A 17,674-nucleotide genomic window follows, 5' to 3' on the forward strand; every position below is an offset into this window, starting at 1 on the left:
CAAATGTAAATATGCACTAGGATCCCGATCCTCTGATTACTTAATGTTGAAAGTTAAGCATGTGAGAAGTCCCATTGAAGTCAGGGGCTGTAGATCCACATTAAAGTTAAGCATGTATATAAATGTTTTCAGTATCAGGGTTTAGTTGCATACTAGCAGGGTACCTTATCTGTGCAGTGCAAGAGGCTGTTGTAGTGACCCATATGGTAGTGGATTTTGCAGTATAGGTATACAGCACATAGGACCTGGTTCTCATTTTGCATTAAGGCCCCTCTATACTGCTCTAGCAGTGTGTATTTCATTTGCAGCAGGAGCAGAAGAGGGTTTCCCCACAGAAGACCAAATAATCTAGGAGGGTAATTGAGAATGGGACCCCTAAGCGTCTGATCCTTCTAGATTAGCTCATCATAAAAGTGTGAAAGATGTAAATACAGGAGTTGGCCCTTAGAATCCTTATCTGGAACAGATTCATTCTGAAAGTTCTAAGCAGAGTTAAACTTAGCCTCTGACTCACCCCCCCTTCCATGTCTCTTATGTGAACCCTAGTCTCACTTTTTAAATACTGAAAGAAGTACTCCACAAAGGGTAGATACCTGCTTCTCACTTAACTCCGCTGATAGCCTTCGCTTCAAAGGTTGATCCCACCCCTCGCTTCAGATGCTGATATATGCCACTTCCTGGCCTGAAGCACAATATGGGACCCAACAAAGAATAGTGGCAGGATGCTTCAGGCTCATGGATGGAATGGGGGCTCCAGCGACAACAGAGATGGGTTAAAATTGGCTCATCCCAAGAATCACGGTCCTGTTTCCTAGCAACCTGAGGCTTTTTACACAGCCAACCCCTTCCCCTCCCCAGCAGTTCATCTGAAACAGAGGAAACTAGCCATTCTTTAAAAGTTACCTATTCTTCCCCCATTCCTGCTTCCCCCCAAAAAGAGATTATTGTATTATTTTATGTTTTTATTATTGTAGTGTTTAAGAAATGAAAAGAACACCAGATAGTGATTTCAGGAATATCAAGTCTTTGTTTTTCCTGTTTCTGCTGGAGATCTCTTGGAAATTCAAAGACCCGAGGAGCTTTTCCTTTCCTTAATTGAAAGGTCGAGGTACTGAATCTTTAAAAGAACTTAATTCCGACTGTTTGGCATGCATTTAAACTAAATAAGTGGTATCAAAACCAAACAAGCTCAGCTCCTCCTCCCCCTCCCTCCTGCCCCAAGTTTTAAACAGTGACTAAAAATAATTTCCTCTGACACTCAGCTTTCATTTCCTTAATAATTGTGATAGTACAACTAGCTTATCAGTTGTCTACCTATTTTTTCCTGGAAAACACTATAGGGACAAGACCTGAATATCATGTAAAAACAAGCAGGGATTTAAAAATAAAAAAGGCTTTCCTTGGACATAACCTGTAAAAGGATGGGGATGGGAGGGAAAATCCATTTTCCCCCCCTTGGATCATATTTAAGGAGTTAAACACAAAGGCCTCATTCCTTCAATCAGAGCCACATGGGCCCTTGCACCTACGTGGAGCCTCAATGAAGTCATTGGGACTCCATGCGGGCAGAAGTGTGCACCTGTGTGGATCTGATTAAAATAATAAGGCCCAAAGGATTAGCCAGTTTCTGAACCTAATATTTTATTAAAATATCAGACGTGGTAGATGCTGTACAAAAATATAGGAAGCCAGAGTCTCTGCCCTGAAGCATATAGACTTTTTATAAAGACAGAGCAGACAAAAGGTGTGTGTGGGGGAGGAAACAACGCATAAAGAAAATATTCTGGGTGATAAATATGGTATTTAAGAAACATGTCATTTAAACTATATAACACTCTCCCCAGCTGACCCTCTAGTGAGGTTGTTTTTAAAATAAACTTCTTTAATATTTACTCATTTTAGCTTTTGTTCCCTTTTCTATTTTTTAACCATGCCTTCTGAAAATGTTGTTTTCCTATTTTTGTTAACTATTGCCTTTCTTCTAAGTTTAATATTATGCCCTTTTCTGTTTTTTTAAATGTATCACCCTCACTCCCACTAATATACACACACACACACACTGATGTGACAAAGTGATATTGTACAAATTCTGTTCTATAGAAATCTCCCTCCCTTCCCTTAAATAGGAAACTGTTTAAATAAGCTTTGAATAATATCTCACCAAAAAAAAAATAAATCTCTAATATGCCTTTCAGGACTGCTGCACTTATTTTTGCAGAACGAAGTAAGAAGGGTTTTATTGCAGTAGCTGCATTTTTGCCTGCTGTGCAATTTTTAAGGTAGTTGTATAGTGTTGTTTCCTATCGTACGTGTTTACTTTCAATCAAGATAAAAACTGATCATTTAGTAGCTATATTTTGATGTGATTAAGGTTCAACTGATGTGTATTTGAATTAGCATCTGTACAGCACACCAGCCTTTGCTTGAAATTGCTTAGCTCACTTTTATACCAACAGAAAACACAGTATTGAACTAAGACACCTCAGCAACATTTATAAGATGCACTATTTTTGAGCTTCTGTATTACTATAGGAAACAATTGTTACACACTGCAGGTCTTCTGTGGTGGCTTTTTTTTTAATGACTTCTGTTCTACAATGCTTAATGATTTAGTCACAGGGCACATGTTGCCATGTCCGAATATTTTGATAAGGTTATGTCATTACATGCTGATGCACCAGCATAGCAGCATGATGTTGTGATACCTGGAGTTCATCCCTGCAGAGACAGGTGGTCATACTAGTAGATTTGTTTAGGGTGTTTTAAAACATTAAGACAGGTTTCAGAGTAGCAGCCGTGTTAGTCTGTATCCGCAAAAAGAAAAGGAGAACTTGTGGCACCTTAGAGACTAATAAATTTATTTGAGCATAAGCTTTGGTGAGCTACAGCTCACTTTGCTCATGAAAGCTTATGCTCTAATAAATTTGTTAGTCTCTAAGGTGCCACAAGTCCTCCTTTTCTTAAAACATTAAGGCTGTGACCCCGAACTTAGCTGAAAACTGCAAGTTCAATTTCTTGTTCCAAGCAGTATCTCAACACTGTATTTACAGTAGTACCACATTGGCCTTGCCACAGTCCTCCTTTGGAGGAAGAATTTCTTTTGGGCTGGATTAAGAGTCTTTAAAAATCTCACTCTTGTTGGGGCATACTTTTGGTGAATGCTTGACTGAGTCGTTAGAGTCCCTGGTGCCAAGAGTGCATGCTGTGTGTCTCTGGGACTGTGTGTGTATACCTACAGGGTGGGCTACCCTGGGACTGTTCTAGCTGAGCTTGCAAAGAACGGATGCCTTAAGAGAGCATGGGGTTACGAGAGGACTACACTTCCCAGCACGCTCTGCGTCACCTGCAGACCCGCCCCTGCTTAGGGCTGCTGTTCTGAACAGGGCGGGCATGCGGCGCATGCGGAGTAAAATAACAAAACCCTGTTGGAGGCCCGCCCTCTGGCGGCCAGCGGGTGCGCTACAGGGGAGCAGCTGCTGGCGCTGCGGCGTCAGTGGCGCCTGACTGCACCAGCAGGACAATAGGCAGCTGGGCTCTGCGGGCCCGGGGCCAGGCCGGGCCGTACAGGGCCTGGCTCCCCGGGCCGGGGCCGGGGCCGGCGAGAGGGGCCACCCAGGGCCCGGGCCCAGTACTGTGATCCGCAAACACTCCCCGGGTTCGTTCCTCGGTGCACGGGCCGGGGAGCCGCTTGAGCCCCGCCAGTACCGCCCCACGGGCCGGAGCCGCTGCTCCCCGCCCGGCATGGCTGATGCGTGGCCGGCGCCGCAGTGCTGTGCGCGGCGGCCGCCGGCCGCTTCGCTCGGGAGCGCGCTGCCCGCGCCCTCCGTCCGGCGGCTCTGCGGGGCCCCCTGGCTGCGGGCGGCGCGGGCGCAGTGCGCTGGGCGGCCGGCGGGGGCGCTGCGCCTCCCCTCCCTTCCCCCGCCCGGTGCATTCTCCGATTAAAGGGAGGGGGAGGGCAGAGAAGGAGCCTGGCCGCCATTTTCCGAGCAGCGCCGCCGCCGCTCTCACCCGGAGCGGGGGGGAAGCACCGCCGCGCTCGCTCCGCCGCCGCCCCGCGGGCGGAGAGCGACGCCGAGCGCCCGGCCCAGCGCCCGCGGACCGGCGGGGACCCGCAGCCGGCGGCTCTAGGGCGCTCCCCGAGCCGGGGGTGGGGGGGCAGCTTCTCCCCCCGCCCCAGCCCGGGCTGCAGCCGCCGCCGCCGCCGCTCTGCACCCGGGAAGGGAGAAAGAGAAGAGCCCCGTCCCCCGCCGCCGGGGAAGACCGAGCGGGCCCGAGCCGGGGGGGGGAGCCGGGGCTGGCGCCGGGGCTGGCGGGGCCTGTGCCGGCTGCGGCTCCGCTTCTCCCCTCGGTCGGCGCTTGTTTGCAAACTGCGCCCATTTTGTGCGGGGCTGAATCCGCCCGGACTGTGCTCTCGGCTCCATCACGTGGTAGGTGCCGCTGCCGCCCCGCTCCCTCGCCCCTCCGCCCGCTGCCCTTTCTCCCTCCCTCCCGCGCTCCCTCCCTCCCGCTGCCCCTTTGTTACTGCAACTACCGCCGGCCCCGCGGAGCCAGGCAACTTTAAATGGCTCCTGCTCCCTCTGCGCTGCTCCCGCCGCGTGCATGGGAGGGGAGGGGGAGAAAGGGGGGCTCGCTTCCACCTTCACCATCTGCGACCGCGGCTGCCTCGGTGCCCGGCGCCGCCGCCTCCGAACGTGTCTGATGTGGGTTTCTGCCAGCCCCGGCCTCAGCCCGAACTTCTCTGCCCGGCTGCTGGCGGCCCGCCCGCCCGGTGCCAGGCACGGCCGGGCCCGGGGCTCCTGGGAGCGTGTGTCGGGTAAAGTACTCGGGGTCACGGTAGCGGATCTCGCAGTCAGGGGGAGAGGAGCGGAGCATGTGGGGGAGAGCAGGGGCCTGACTTTGTTTTCGCTGCGGGGCTTGGTGCCTTCCTGGGGGAAGTGGCTGTATTTTGGTCTGCTCGGGCTGAGCCCTGCCTGTTAAACCTCCCCCTGTAGGTAGCTCTCCTTGTGCTAATGTCTCTGTGTGTTTCGACTCCCTCCCCGAGTGCGTGTGGCCAGCAAAGTACTGCGGATCCATTGCGTGGAGGTGGTGGGGGCGCTGGGGAGGAGGTTGGGTTGATGGCGCCACTTTAAATTGAAATCTTGCGCCAGGGCTGGAGCTTTTTGTGGCTTGTTTATAAACTTGAACGATCGCGTATGGAAGGTTTCTAGGCCGGTTTTTGGAATGCGGCGGACCCAAAAGTTCCAATGTCGAGTCCTGCATTGCCGCCCCCAGTTCCATTCACACTCCCCGCCCGTGTGTGTTGCCATCTCGGTCACGTGGCTGGCAGTCATTGTGGTGTGTTGCTGCTTGTATGGTATGTAATGCTCTATCCTAGCCTTAATCTGCAGTCTGTTTTCTCAAAAACAAAGAAGCCAATCCAAAGCTATCCCATTTGGAAGAGACCAAAGGGTGATATGGGTGTTTACTTTAAAATTCCGGTTTTTGTTTTGTTTTGTTTCCCCCTTTTGATCTTAAACAGAAGAAAGTTGCATAATCTTCACCTTGCATAATTTTGCGTGAGGCGCTTGCCCCTTCACAATAACATTTAGGGCTAAGTGCAACGTTAAGTATGAAAAGTAGTAGTGGGGCATGTGTGTAAATGTCTGTCACCTTCTCATGGTTTTAAATGCAGTAATTTATTTATTTGTAAAAGCTTTGTGTACAGGCCTTCCCTTCTACCCATCTGGGACCTGCAGCAGTCTATGTTCTGACATGGGTTTGATCAGCCAAACCAGTTGAAAGTTTGGTGTGTGTGTGGTTATTTTAATTTTGGATTGGTGAAAATGTTTTTTTTTTTTTCCTCTAAGTAGTAGCATATAAGTGTGTTCACATTTTTCAAGACTATTCTGTTCTTGCATGTCTGTTTATGATAAGAAGGTTAGAGCATTTCTGGTGCTCGGTTACAAAGAATTTGACTACCGTTAGATTTGCTTAGGATCTTTTTAAAGGCACATCTTTGTATCTTCCGTAACAAATTTTCCCATTCATGTTTGTACAAAAAATTAGGAAATATATTTTTTTTTTTTGTAGAGCATAGTCTCTCCTGCTAATAAAGTTTGTTGTTTTAAAATTTGGCCTGTATGTTTATATAGGATCCTATATACGCCACCAGTCTGAGTGGCAAACAGAATTGTAATTTTCCATAAAACTGACCATGGTACGTGAGGAATTGCTGTGTGTTAGTTTGGATTTTTTTGTTTGACCACTTTATTTTGAACAGTTCGGGCCATTTTCTTGCTAGCAGTTACATCATGTCATGTGATGTGTGCTATGATGTGTATTTCTAAAAATAAGACAAGGTAAAAAGCCCATCCTCAGGGAAGTTAAAATGTGTTGTGAAATTGGGAAAGTACTTTAGTCATAACACTCTTTGACTAGTAATAAACTATTTTTTTTTTTTCTGGAGAATCCAGTTGATGTACTAGTATAAATTAAACACACCCACTTACCCTTTAATTTCTTGAATTCAGATTATGAAGGGAATCTGATTTTTTTTCTCTTCTGAATAACTACCTTTTTAAAAGTTTTTAAAATACAACCCACCATTGTTTTCAGAAGGGAATGTATAATGCCAGTTACCCTTTGTGTATATTCTCCCCTTAAGCTCTCCCATACAGCATGGGAAAGGTATTATGGGTAGTGAGATGCCTTTTAGATTTTTATCCACAAATTTATTAACTTAAATATGAAATGATGTTGACCTCTTCGACTTAGAATAGTTGCCTGACTTGATTGTGGGACCTCTTAAGGTAAACTACTGGCAAAGCCTAATTTGGGAGAAGGGGCTGGGGGAATTTTTTTCCTTAACTGTACCATCTCAGTGGGATCACTGTACATCCATATTAGGCCCTGTCTACGCTGCAAACTAAGTCCATATTGTGGACTTAATCACAACGCGGTTAAAGGTGACCTGGAAAAGGGTGAAGGATGGCAGTCTTATGTACTCTCATGCTTCTTTTATTATGTATAAAGAATGCCAAAAAGGTGAGAGCTTTGTTATTGTTGTGGTTTCTGTAACACTTTTTCAACACTAAATGCAAGCGAAGTCCACCCTGGAAGATTACGGTGACTGGAGAATATCACAAAAGTTGAGTAAAAGCTGAACAATTTTTGTGAAGGAGAAGTGACTTTAATCACCGTTTTAAAACTGGTTTTCTTAACACACATAATTCCAACACCCAATGAACACTTTGTTCAAAGCATGTCTCTGGAGTTTCAACACCTTATTCTTTCAGTTAAGAGAACTGACAAAACATATGCTTTGTGTCCCCAAGTAGTTCACCAGCGAAGCCCGGGAGGATCAGGCTTGATGTTTTAATAAGGTAAATAAGGAATAAAAATATATTTAGGCATTTTTCATGCATGCATCCTAAAGGCAGGTGGATAATGGAAGTCACATCAATTTTGCAGGGATTATGCCTTGCACTCTTTTCTCTTTTATTAGAAAGTTTTCAGAAGAGATTTAGAACTAACTTCTATTAAAGGTGTGCAAATTAAGTGTTTTCTTATCATGTATTTCAGTGCTGTCTTATCTTCCACGCTTCTTTTTTTTTTTTTTTTAAAAATCAAACCCCATGTGGCTAAGCGATTGGGACAGTCTGTTGCATCAGCTGGGCCTTAAATGACAAACTATCGTTAATTTAACTTTTTTTCTGGATATCAGGTAATGTGCTGGCTCGAACAAATAATACGTTATGTTCAGAGTGTTTGTAGTCTCATTAAAAAGTCTCTCAACACTTGGATGATCAGAATGGCAGGTGATCTGTGAAGTACAATTTCCTTTGTTGTGTTTTATAAATAACATTTCCCCAGTCATAAAGTCTTCAAATGCACTCTGTGTATCTGGAATGCATGTCCAAAAACTTTTATTAGAGTTCTTCTCCTCCCCGAAAAGAAAATCCTCTCCAGACTCCTGTACTATTTTTCGGCTGTATGGTTAAGGATGTAATTTTGAACTGCTTTGTTATACAAAGGCTTCCTGTCTCTTCTCAGTTGGACAAAGAGTTGCCACACATCAGGGTCCTGGTGATGCAGTTGCTTAGTGTCTTATGCCATGAGTATATTCTCTTCAAGGTACATTCAAACTGAGACTTTAGGGTGGGGGACAGTGCAAGTAGCTTAGTGCAAAACTGTTCAGACTCCAAGAAGAGATGGAAAATATAACTTCTTGTACCTTGCTTCTCGGCAAGCTATAATTTAAGTTAAAGAATGAAAGCAGAAAATAAAATAGAAGTTCTGATGGTCAAGGAGATCTAAGTCTAAAGAGTGGAGCTTGGGCACTGCTCTGTGTGAATCTAGGATGAAAACATCTTTCTTTTTTACATGAACAAGAAAAAGCACAGATTGGAAAAAGAATAGCTGAAACAAATCTAGAGAGAGGAAAGGGTACTTATTACAGGTCTGTTCAGACCTGTTTGACCATATCTTTGTCAGCTCCTCAGTTTAGACTTGTTGCTGCAGAATTACTTTTCTCTCTCCACCAGCTCTGTGAAGTGTTTTGTTTAAAATAGCTTTATTGAAATCAGTTTCTTTACTGAAAGCTGATCCAGACTTTAGACAAGCTAGTAGCATGAAGTCTGTTATGAACACTATGCTAAGTTATACCAAACTTCATTGAGTTCCCTTCATGATTTTTATGCCCTCTTATTGAGCCCTGCAGTGACATAATGAAGCAATGAATATGAATGGAAAAGTTCTGTTCAACTGTCTTTTTATTTCTCTGCCTTAGAAATGAAAAGTGACAAACCAGTTACCACATGGTAACTCTGGCTTAAGTTCCTTTTATTAGAAGAAAGTGCTCAGCATCCTAGCCCTGGAATTTACTTCGTGGTGGTGTTGGATGCTGTGATGATGACCCCCTGAATTGCTCTCTTTGGTGTGAGATCCTGAGCAGTTATTAAAGCTGAGACCTATTGTCTGGCAGCAGTTTGCTAAATTAAAGCTTTTGGCTCATGGTTAGGATAATGGGTGTACTGGATTATTGAGTCATTATAGAATAAGACACTTAAATGATCATAGAGAGGTTGTATTGTTCAGTGGATTGAGCATGGGGCTAGGAGCTTGTGTGTTCTAGTCTCTCTGCCACTAATTTTCCATGTGACCTAGGGTAAGTGACTTAAACTGTTTCCTCACTGGTAAAATGATGAAAATATGGAACCCCCTCCCAGGGGTGTCAAGGTTTAGTTAGTTAATGTTTTTACATTTCAAAGCACTGTACAGTGTTCTATGACAGTGACACATTTTGGCAAAATATTGAAAGTTAATGTTAACATTGTGTGTGACCCTAGCACTTCCTCAAAAGAGCATGAGTTAAAGGGGGTGTTTCTTTAGCTGCAGCAATAGAATGTGTACAACAAATCTGAATATATTTTAAACATTAATAGACTTTTTGTTCCTTGTTTCAGAGTAGCAACCATGTTAGTCTGTATTCGCAAAAAGAAAAGGAGTACTTGTGGCACCTTAGAGACTAACACCTAGTTACCTTATCTAAGTCCTGAGTTCAAGACTGTATTTCTTTGGCAAGTTGCCCAGGATGTACCTAAAATACAGGAAAGCTCTGTGCATTGTGGGTTTGTGGTGGAGTCTTCTATGGTAGGGGGAATGCCAATCTTTCCAGTCTTGTAAATACAAGAAGAGCTGAGTTTTCAGATATTTTGTTTATACTTAAAGCATTTTTTATGAACATTCCGTTTGCTTACATTTCACATTTTGCTTTTCCATTTGACATTTGAATGCATCTTTGCTCTGAAGAGTGATTCCCTCATCCCTTTTGTTTAAAAAGGATAATGTTGGGGATTCCATATCAAAGACTTCATATTAAACTAGGTCATTTTGCAAGTAAAAGTTAATTCTTGTACATAACTGCCAGACTGCAAACTTCCTCTGGGAAGTGGTAGTCAAGCTTGCTTTTTCCTTTTTGTACGTCTTTTTGTCTGTGTAATTAACTTTGTGTAGACCAAATTATGGCATCAGTGACTCCTGTGCAAGCCCTGTTGAGTACAGAGGGGGTTAGACAGATATAACAGATGATGCCATTTGAAGACCGGAGCTGTCATAGGTGCCATTAAGAACATAATCTGTTTTTTAATATCAGTATTACTAGTTATGCTTGAATAGGAAAGAGGCTAGGTTGACTTTCAGATTCAAGAGTTCATTTGCAGGCTTGATTCCTTTTATGTGTAAACTGAGTGTACACTGTCTCGAATCATTGAGGCTCCACAATCCAATTATTAATCACTCTTTAATATTAAATTCTTTCATGGAAGGTTATAAAACACTCAATCTCAACAGTCATTAGAAGACACTGGTCCTTTAAATGTGGATAAGGGATGTTGTATGCATATTAAGTGTTTTGGTTCATGCATAGATATCTACATCCTTTAATATCTTGACTGTCATAAATCTTTGGGAGATCTGAGACTTTTAAAACTGTATCATTTTATTATAGGCAAACTGCTTGCCATGCTGTGTGTGATGGTACAACTAGTCCATCATCCTATGTTTTGTCACATTGTTTTCTTAATTAAAGCTTTTTGAGAGTTATACTTGTAGGAAAAATGCTTCTAAATTGGTAATCATCTTCTTTTCCAATTAAAGAATGTTGAAAGATGACAAGATATTCTTTCCTCCTTTTTAGAAAAGAACCCTCCCCCCAGGGAAAAAAAGGGGGGGGGAAGTATATCCAGAGTTCAGGACTGAGGGCTTCTTTTAGGAAAGAAGTCCTAGCATACAAGTTTTTTAAAGGCCTACTTCTAGGCCAGGGTGGCCAACTTGAGCCTGAGAAGGAGCCAGAATTTACTAGTGTACATTTCCAAAGAGCTACAGTAATATGTCAGCAGCACCCCCAGCTCCACTCCCAGAGCCTCCCACCCACCGGCAGCCCCGCTGATCAGTGCCTCCCCCTTCCCCCCCCATCAGCTACTTCGTGGCATGCAGAAGGCTGGGGGGGAAGAAGTGAGGGCATGGCAGGCTCAGGGGAGGGGTGGAAGGGGTGGAGTGGAGACAAGGCCTGTGGCAGAGCCAGGTATTGAGCAGTGAGCACCCCGCCCCCCCCATACATTGGAAAGTTGGCACCTGTAGCTCTAGCCCCGGAGTTAGTGCCTAGACAAGGAACCGCATGTGGCTCCACAGCCACAGGTCGGCCACCCCTGTTCTAGACCTTTGAGTTTGAGGCTTAGGTTGTATGCTCGCAGTCACTGGTTTGAATAGCTCTTCTATTCGCCTATTTTACAAAATATTACAGTCTTTAATCACATAGTGCAATCAACCTTATGTGTACCTATAATCTAACCTATCTGTTTTTTTTCCTGGATACATTTAATATCACTTCTCAAAATGGGTTTATTTTCCCCCTCTCAGAATTACTTTCTTCAGTATTAATATTTAAACATTGCCATAAATATGGACTGCTGTAGACAAATAGGACTGGTTCCTGCTCTGAGAAGCCTACAGTTAGCTTGTACATAACATGGGCCCCCAAGAAGTTGTGAGGTAGGGGGGGAAGCAAGAGAGTTTATGTAGCTAATGAATGTGAGGTTATTTGATTATAATGTATGTGTTGTGCTCCTGTGCATGTAAACTTCTTAGTCAACAGATATTGCTAGGCTTAGGCTTTTGTTTGGGCATACTGGGAAATCTTGGCTTTCCAACACTGACTCCCATTCCCAAGTAAAGTAAGTGGATTTTGAAGGGTAGAGGAAGATTTCCTGGTGAAGAAGTTAGGGAGTAATACGGGAAAAAATGGAGGCACCTTGTGGAAGGAGGCATCAGACTGAGCCTGAAGGCTAGTGGAGTTTGCATGTGGTTGGACAGAAGATGAGGCCAGGCAGGAAGAGGTGCAAGTGAAGACTCTGAGTTTAAAATTTTGATACAGGAGCTGCAAATCCATCTGAGGGCTTCTAGTGTGATGATGGATATGGCAGGGAAGGAAGATGACTTTGGCAGCAGAGTGTTGAATACATGGGAGAGGGATTGTAAAGTAAAAATCAAGTAAACCAAGTAGGAAGAGGTCGCAGTAGTCTAGATACCAGGTTACCAAGGTGTGGATCAGGGTCTTGATGAATTGAAAGGTGCAGATTTTAGAAATGTATAGAGGAAGGACTTGAGGCTTGTCTACACTTAAAACACACTTTTTAGTGAAGACACCTACCTATGCCAATGGGAGGGGTTCTGTTGGTATAGATCAGTGATTCTCAAACTTTGGTATTGGTGATCCCTTTCACACAGCAAGTCTGAGTGCAATCGCCCCCCCATAAATTTAAAACACTTTTTTTTTTTTTTGGTTAAATATTTAACACTATGTATTATAAATGCTGGAGGGTGAAGCATGGTTTGGTAGTGGAGGCTGACAGCTTGTGACCCCCCCCCATGTAATAACCTCGTGACCCCTGAGGGGTAATGACCCCCAGTTTGAGAACTCCTGGCATAGATACTCCTCCATCATCCTAGCACTGTCTACATGGGGGGTTAGGTCAGTTTAACTTTATCACTTTGGGTGTGGATTTGTCACATCCCTAAGTGATGTTGTTACATCAATTTAATGTCCTGGTGTAGACCAGGCCTTAGTGGGATCCTGGATATATGGGAGGGGGGAGAGCAAAGGGAGCAGTCAAAGAGAGGGAGGAGTCAAAGACTTTACCAAGGTTATGAGTCTTGGTAGAAAATACCACTCACGTCTACATGATGAAGGGTGGGGAGAGAGGAATTTGTTTCAGCTATGTAGGATTTGAGGCTGGGGTGGATCATATAGGAAGAGTTGTTTGTAAGATAGTTGCAGGATTGGAGAGAGGTGGTGATTCAAGTTATTAGAGAAGATCAGTAACCAAAAAAACCCAACTTCATTAACAGAGTTAAAGTTGACCCGTGGTATCTTATGCCCTTCCAGAACATTGAGCTCCGCTGAGCATAAACCTCTGAAAACCAGGAAACAAAGGACATAATTTGAAGGGGGAACAAAAATGGGGTGGGGGAGGTATATGGAAGTTTGGGGAAGCAGAGCTTGAAGTCCCCCTATATTCCCCATTTTACAGCTGTGGCTCCCTCCTTTGCTCCTCCACTCTCCTGCACTGCTCTAATCTCCTCTTCTTCCCCCCAAGTTCTGCTGCTTTGAGAGAAAAGGTGAGGCTGGAGACCCTTTGCCACTGCTGGTAGCAGCATGGGTAAGGTGGGGTATTCTGGGTTCCTTTTCCTTGTTTGGGGAGCAGTGGAGACATGGAGCAAAACTTACGAAAAGAGCCTCTGCAGAATGCAGGCAGAGAGCAAGGTATGTACGCAAGGACAGATTATCTCTCTGAAAATTGCCAAAGGGTAAGGCTCAGATTCACAGAGTTTGAGTGCAACTCAGGTTCAATGACCACAGCATATTGCTTTGAGCCTCCCAATTTCTGTGACAACAGATACCCACTGGGGCCTCAACAGTAGTCTTGCTGCATGTGCACATATTGCTCTTTTAGTCCAAGTTGTGCCAACCTGGAGTTACAAACTTTTTCAATATTGCTTCCCCAAAAGGTCAGTGGCTGCAGTGCACTAACTTAGAAAAACGTCAAGGGGGATAGCAGTTTGGGGAGGATTGGAGCCATACATTGGAGCCCAGGTGTATGCAAAACCTCCCCGTGTCTTGTGAACAGCTGACTTTTTAGGGGAACTCAGGAACCCCTGCTCGAACTTGGACTACTTACTTATGCCACACCACCATGAGTCACAGCAAACTTCAAGATATTGAGTCACCATGTGAATTTTACAGTACTTGGTGTAGAATCGTAGGACTGGAAGGGACTTTGAAAGGTCATCTAGTCCAGTCCCCTGCACTCAAGGCAGGACTAAGTATTATCTAGACCATTCCTGATGGGTGTTTGTCTAACCTGCTCTTAAAAATCTCTAATGATGGAGATTCTATGACCTCCCTAGGCAGTTTATTCCAGTGCTTAACCACCCTGATAGGAAGTTTTTCCTAACGTCCAACCTAAACCTCCCTTGCTGCAATTTAAGCCCATTGCTTCTTGTCCTATCCTCAGAAGTTAAGGAGAACAATTTTCCCCCCTCCTCCTTGTAACAATGTTTTACGTACTTGAAAACTTTTATCATGTCCTCCCCCTCAGTCTTCTCTTCTCCAGACTAAACAAACCCAGTTTTTTCAATCTTCCCTCGTAGGTCATGTTTTCTAGACCTTTAATCATTTTTGTTGTTGTTCTCTGGACTGACTCCAATTTGTTCACATTGTTCCTGAAATGTGGCACCCAGAACTGGACACAATACTCCAGTTGAGGCCTAATCAGCACGGAGTAGAGAGGAATAATTACTTCTCATGTCTTGCTTACAACACTCCTGCTAATACATAATAGTCCACTTTTAAACTGAAAGTGACGTTCAACCTTAACTATAGCAGAGCTGCTGCTATAATGTCCAGGGAGAAAGTGTGGAGGGAATACTTGAGAGCTCTGAGATAATACATACTGCTCTGTGTTGGGAGAAGTAATTCACTAACTCGGTTGTATCTTAACAATTCTTTGATATATTGCAAAATCTAAGCCGTATATTCTGCTGACAACAAAGTGGATGAAGATTGGTTTTTAAAAATGAATTTGTTCCTTAATGGTTCTTTCAGTTGTCTATATAATACTAGTAATGTGACTCAGTGGCAGAGAAACCGTGATATCTGCAACCTGGACTACTAAGAATTGTACCCTCTACAGGCCAAAAAATTGGCCTTCTGAAGGAGACAAGAAGATCGCAATGTATAAAGGTCTTGGTTGTTTTTTTTGTTTTTGTTTTGTTTTTGTTTTTTAAAATGTGGCTAATTTGGGCCTTATCTAGTCTTTCCTGGAAGACACTGGAGGGCTTGAGAACTATTAGGATTTGACATTGCAAATACTGCAAGAGTATAACTTGAACATTTTGAGGAGAGGGACTTCGAGTCACTGTGTTTTACTTTTTTTTTTTTTGGGCACAGGAGGAGGGAGTGTGAACATCTGAGAAAGTTAGGGGCAAAGATCTCTGTATGTAAGTGCTTTCACCCCTTTAGTTGAGGACTGAAAGCACTCACCTCTGTTTTCTCATGAGCCAGCAAGAACAAGGAAGAAGAGGTTTGATATTCCAGAACTCAGAGGCAGGAGCTCCGCCCCTCTCAAGGCAGAACCAACCTTTTTTTCCCTTGAAGGTCATCTTTAAGGAGAGAAATGTTGCCTGAAACTTTTGTTTCAGAGATATCACTAATAACTCCTATTAGCTATTGCTTTTGCTCGTTGGAAATTTTGCAAAAGAATAATTGGATTAAAATAAAACTTTTGCAGATTACCTTTAAGAGAAATTGGAGGCCTCTTAAATCAGTGGAACAAAGAATGGAAAGAGCATTTAATGAACAAGGAGAATTTGGAAACATTTTGTAAATTTTAAAGTTCCATCCCTCTTTTCCATTCCTCCTGTAAAGCTAAAGTAAACCTAGGGCTTGTCTAAACAGATATGCATTGGTTTAATTTGTGATTTCTCTCTCCCCCCCCCCCCCCATTGGATTTAGTTAAATGTGTGAACACTCATATTTCTGTGTTAACTAGGTTTATTTTGGTTTCAATTAAATTGATTAGGAACAGGTTTAAAATGTACAAAGTCAGATTACTCTTAATACAAAGTAAGCATCCATGCAGGCATTTACCTTTATTGAACTTAAACTAGTGCAAGTTTGTGTGTACACAGAGCCTTGGATTCCCAGGTTAGGACCCAGTTGTCTTTTCTCCCCCCCATATAAACTAAACATCAGAGGTAACATCTTTCAGAGATCTTTATCTCTGAAAGATGTTATAGGTTGATACCAAGATCAGGCTTTCAGATGCTACAGTAATGGGCCCAATTAGATTAGTGTACCTACTTTTTAGGGAAACTGAAAAGCAGAAGTGTGAGTGAATGCTTTTGACAGCAGTGCTTATGAATAAACAGCTGATCTAAAATATTCAAGTCTCATCAGTGAAAGCCTTGGTAGGGAATTTAATAGAAAGAAGCCTTCTGTAATGAAGCTGCTTTTTCTATCCACAGCCATCCTTACTACAAGTGGAGTATTTGCTACAACTGGAATTGTAATCTCTACATTGAATGCATTGAAAGCATTTGGCCCTGTATGTAGGGAGTGAAATTATGTTTATTGAAATCTGTTTTTCAGCATGGTTTAGTATGGGTTTAAGAACACAGCTAGGCATTGCCAACACATACTGTATTGCACATTTATAAAAAAAGGTGAAATAGGCTCTGTTCATACTAGGTAAGCAAACTACACAGGAAACAACTACTAAGCCCTGTATACACAAATCCTAAAGGACTTTTTTATTCTAGGTGGATAGAGCAGTGGACTGGAACTCGGGAAGCCTGGATTCTGGTCCCAGCTCTGCCACTGGTCAGTTGCGTGTCCTTGGGCAACTTCCCAGCAGTTTGTATAATGTAAACACTGCAGCATACTTCTTCTTCTATATAGTAGAACTAGAAAGCAAATCAGAAACAGGCTATTAACAAAACTAATTTTAGCTCTAGATGAGTAAATCTAAAAAAGCATAAATGGGGGCAGAGGGAAAGCAAATGCCAAAAAACCTTAATATTAATCTAAAATGAAATCAGTAACAGGTACATACATGGGGATTTTAAAATACTTTTAACATCATTATTCCTTGTTCATTATGGGTGGCTTCCATTGTAATTATAGCATTAATTATTTAGTGTAAACTGATGTACAACTGAGGGATTGGTTTATCAGATACAAATATTTTGATTTAGGATTGCTCTGAACATTTCACTTTTGCTCTTAATGTTAATAAGTATAAAATACAATAGAAAAGCAGTGACATGTTTATCTGCAACATAAAAACAAATGGAAGGTAAAAGTTGATCTTTTATAGCTCTTCCAAGTTGTGAGAATAGTCTTGCACTTTCAAAAATGTGTAATAGTGCTGACAAATCTTAATGATTAAGTAAATGGCTAGTTGATCTGAAACTTGTCTCAGTCTTAGGAAAAACTGCAAGATCATTAACAAAAGAGTGACTGACATTTTACTTAACTCATTTTCTATTGTGAGTTGAATGTTTCAGTGATAGTGATTTTTATTGCTAAGTGGGGAAATACTCTATCAAGGTGGGTAGAGATGAAACTGTCATACACCAAGAATTTAGGAAAGGGAGAGACCAAGTAAACAACTGGTTTCAGTATGCATCCTGTAGTAGCGGGGGAAAACGTTGGACAGCCTAAACTATTGTTAGTATTTCGTTTAAATCTTTGAGTTTGGAACACAGCTAGTTCCCAAGTGGATGAAACCTGAAAGGATCTAACTTTACAAGGTTTCCAAGAAAGCCACTGGCGTTGTTTTGCTAGATAGGAATGTGTGTCTTTTTTTTTTCTTCTTCTTTTTTCTAACCACTGGGAGTCAGGGTGGGTGGAGACTTATTCCACCCAAAGCCATGTCCACCTTTGCTAGCCAACTTAAGCAGCAATTTACCACTGATGCAGCCTCGTCAGTAGAAGTCATGGTGGAAGCTGTAGTGTAGACATAGCACAAACAACCTGTTGGGGGTTTGTGATACTGATGTATGGTGAGAGGGGTATATAAGGCAGCTAAGTTGTTTGGGGTGAGAGGAGGATGTTTCAGTACTCTTTGGGTGTGAT

The 17,674-nt window shown here is 43.1% G+C and overlaps 1 protein-coding gene across 8 annotated transcripts in view; it reads left to right on the forward strand.

The window, feature by feature from the left end:
* The window catches only part of KANSL1 (KAT8 regulatory NSL complex subunit 1), a 173,106-nt gene that overhangs the window by 12,609 nt on the left and 142,823 nt on the right, over positions 1-17,674 (forward strand). For 2 of the 8 annotated variants that reach the window (XM_048830095.2, XM_048830096.2), the window contains exon 1: positions 3,966-4,427. The exons of 2 other annotated variants lie outside the window; for them this stretch is intronic. The gene's annotated coding sequence lies outside the window, so the exon portion shown is untranslated. Of the gene's footprint in view, positions 1-3,963; positions 4,428-4,524; positions 4,814-17,674 lie in introns of those variants that run through there. 4 more of the 8 variants (XM_048830094.2, XM_048830091.2, XM_048830098.2 and 1 more) reach the window with 4 other exon arrangements.

This window comes from Caretta caretta, chromosome 27 (assembly GCF_965140235.1).
Source record: "Caretta caretta isolate rCarCar2 chromosome 27, rCarCar1.hap1, whole genome shotgun sequence".
Taxonomy (NCBI): Eukaryota; Metazoa; Chordata; order Testudines; family Cheloniidae; genus Caretta; species Caretta caretta.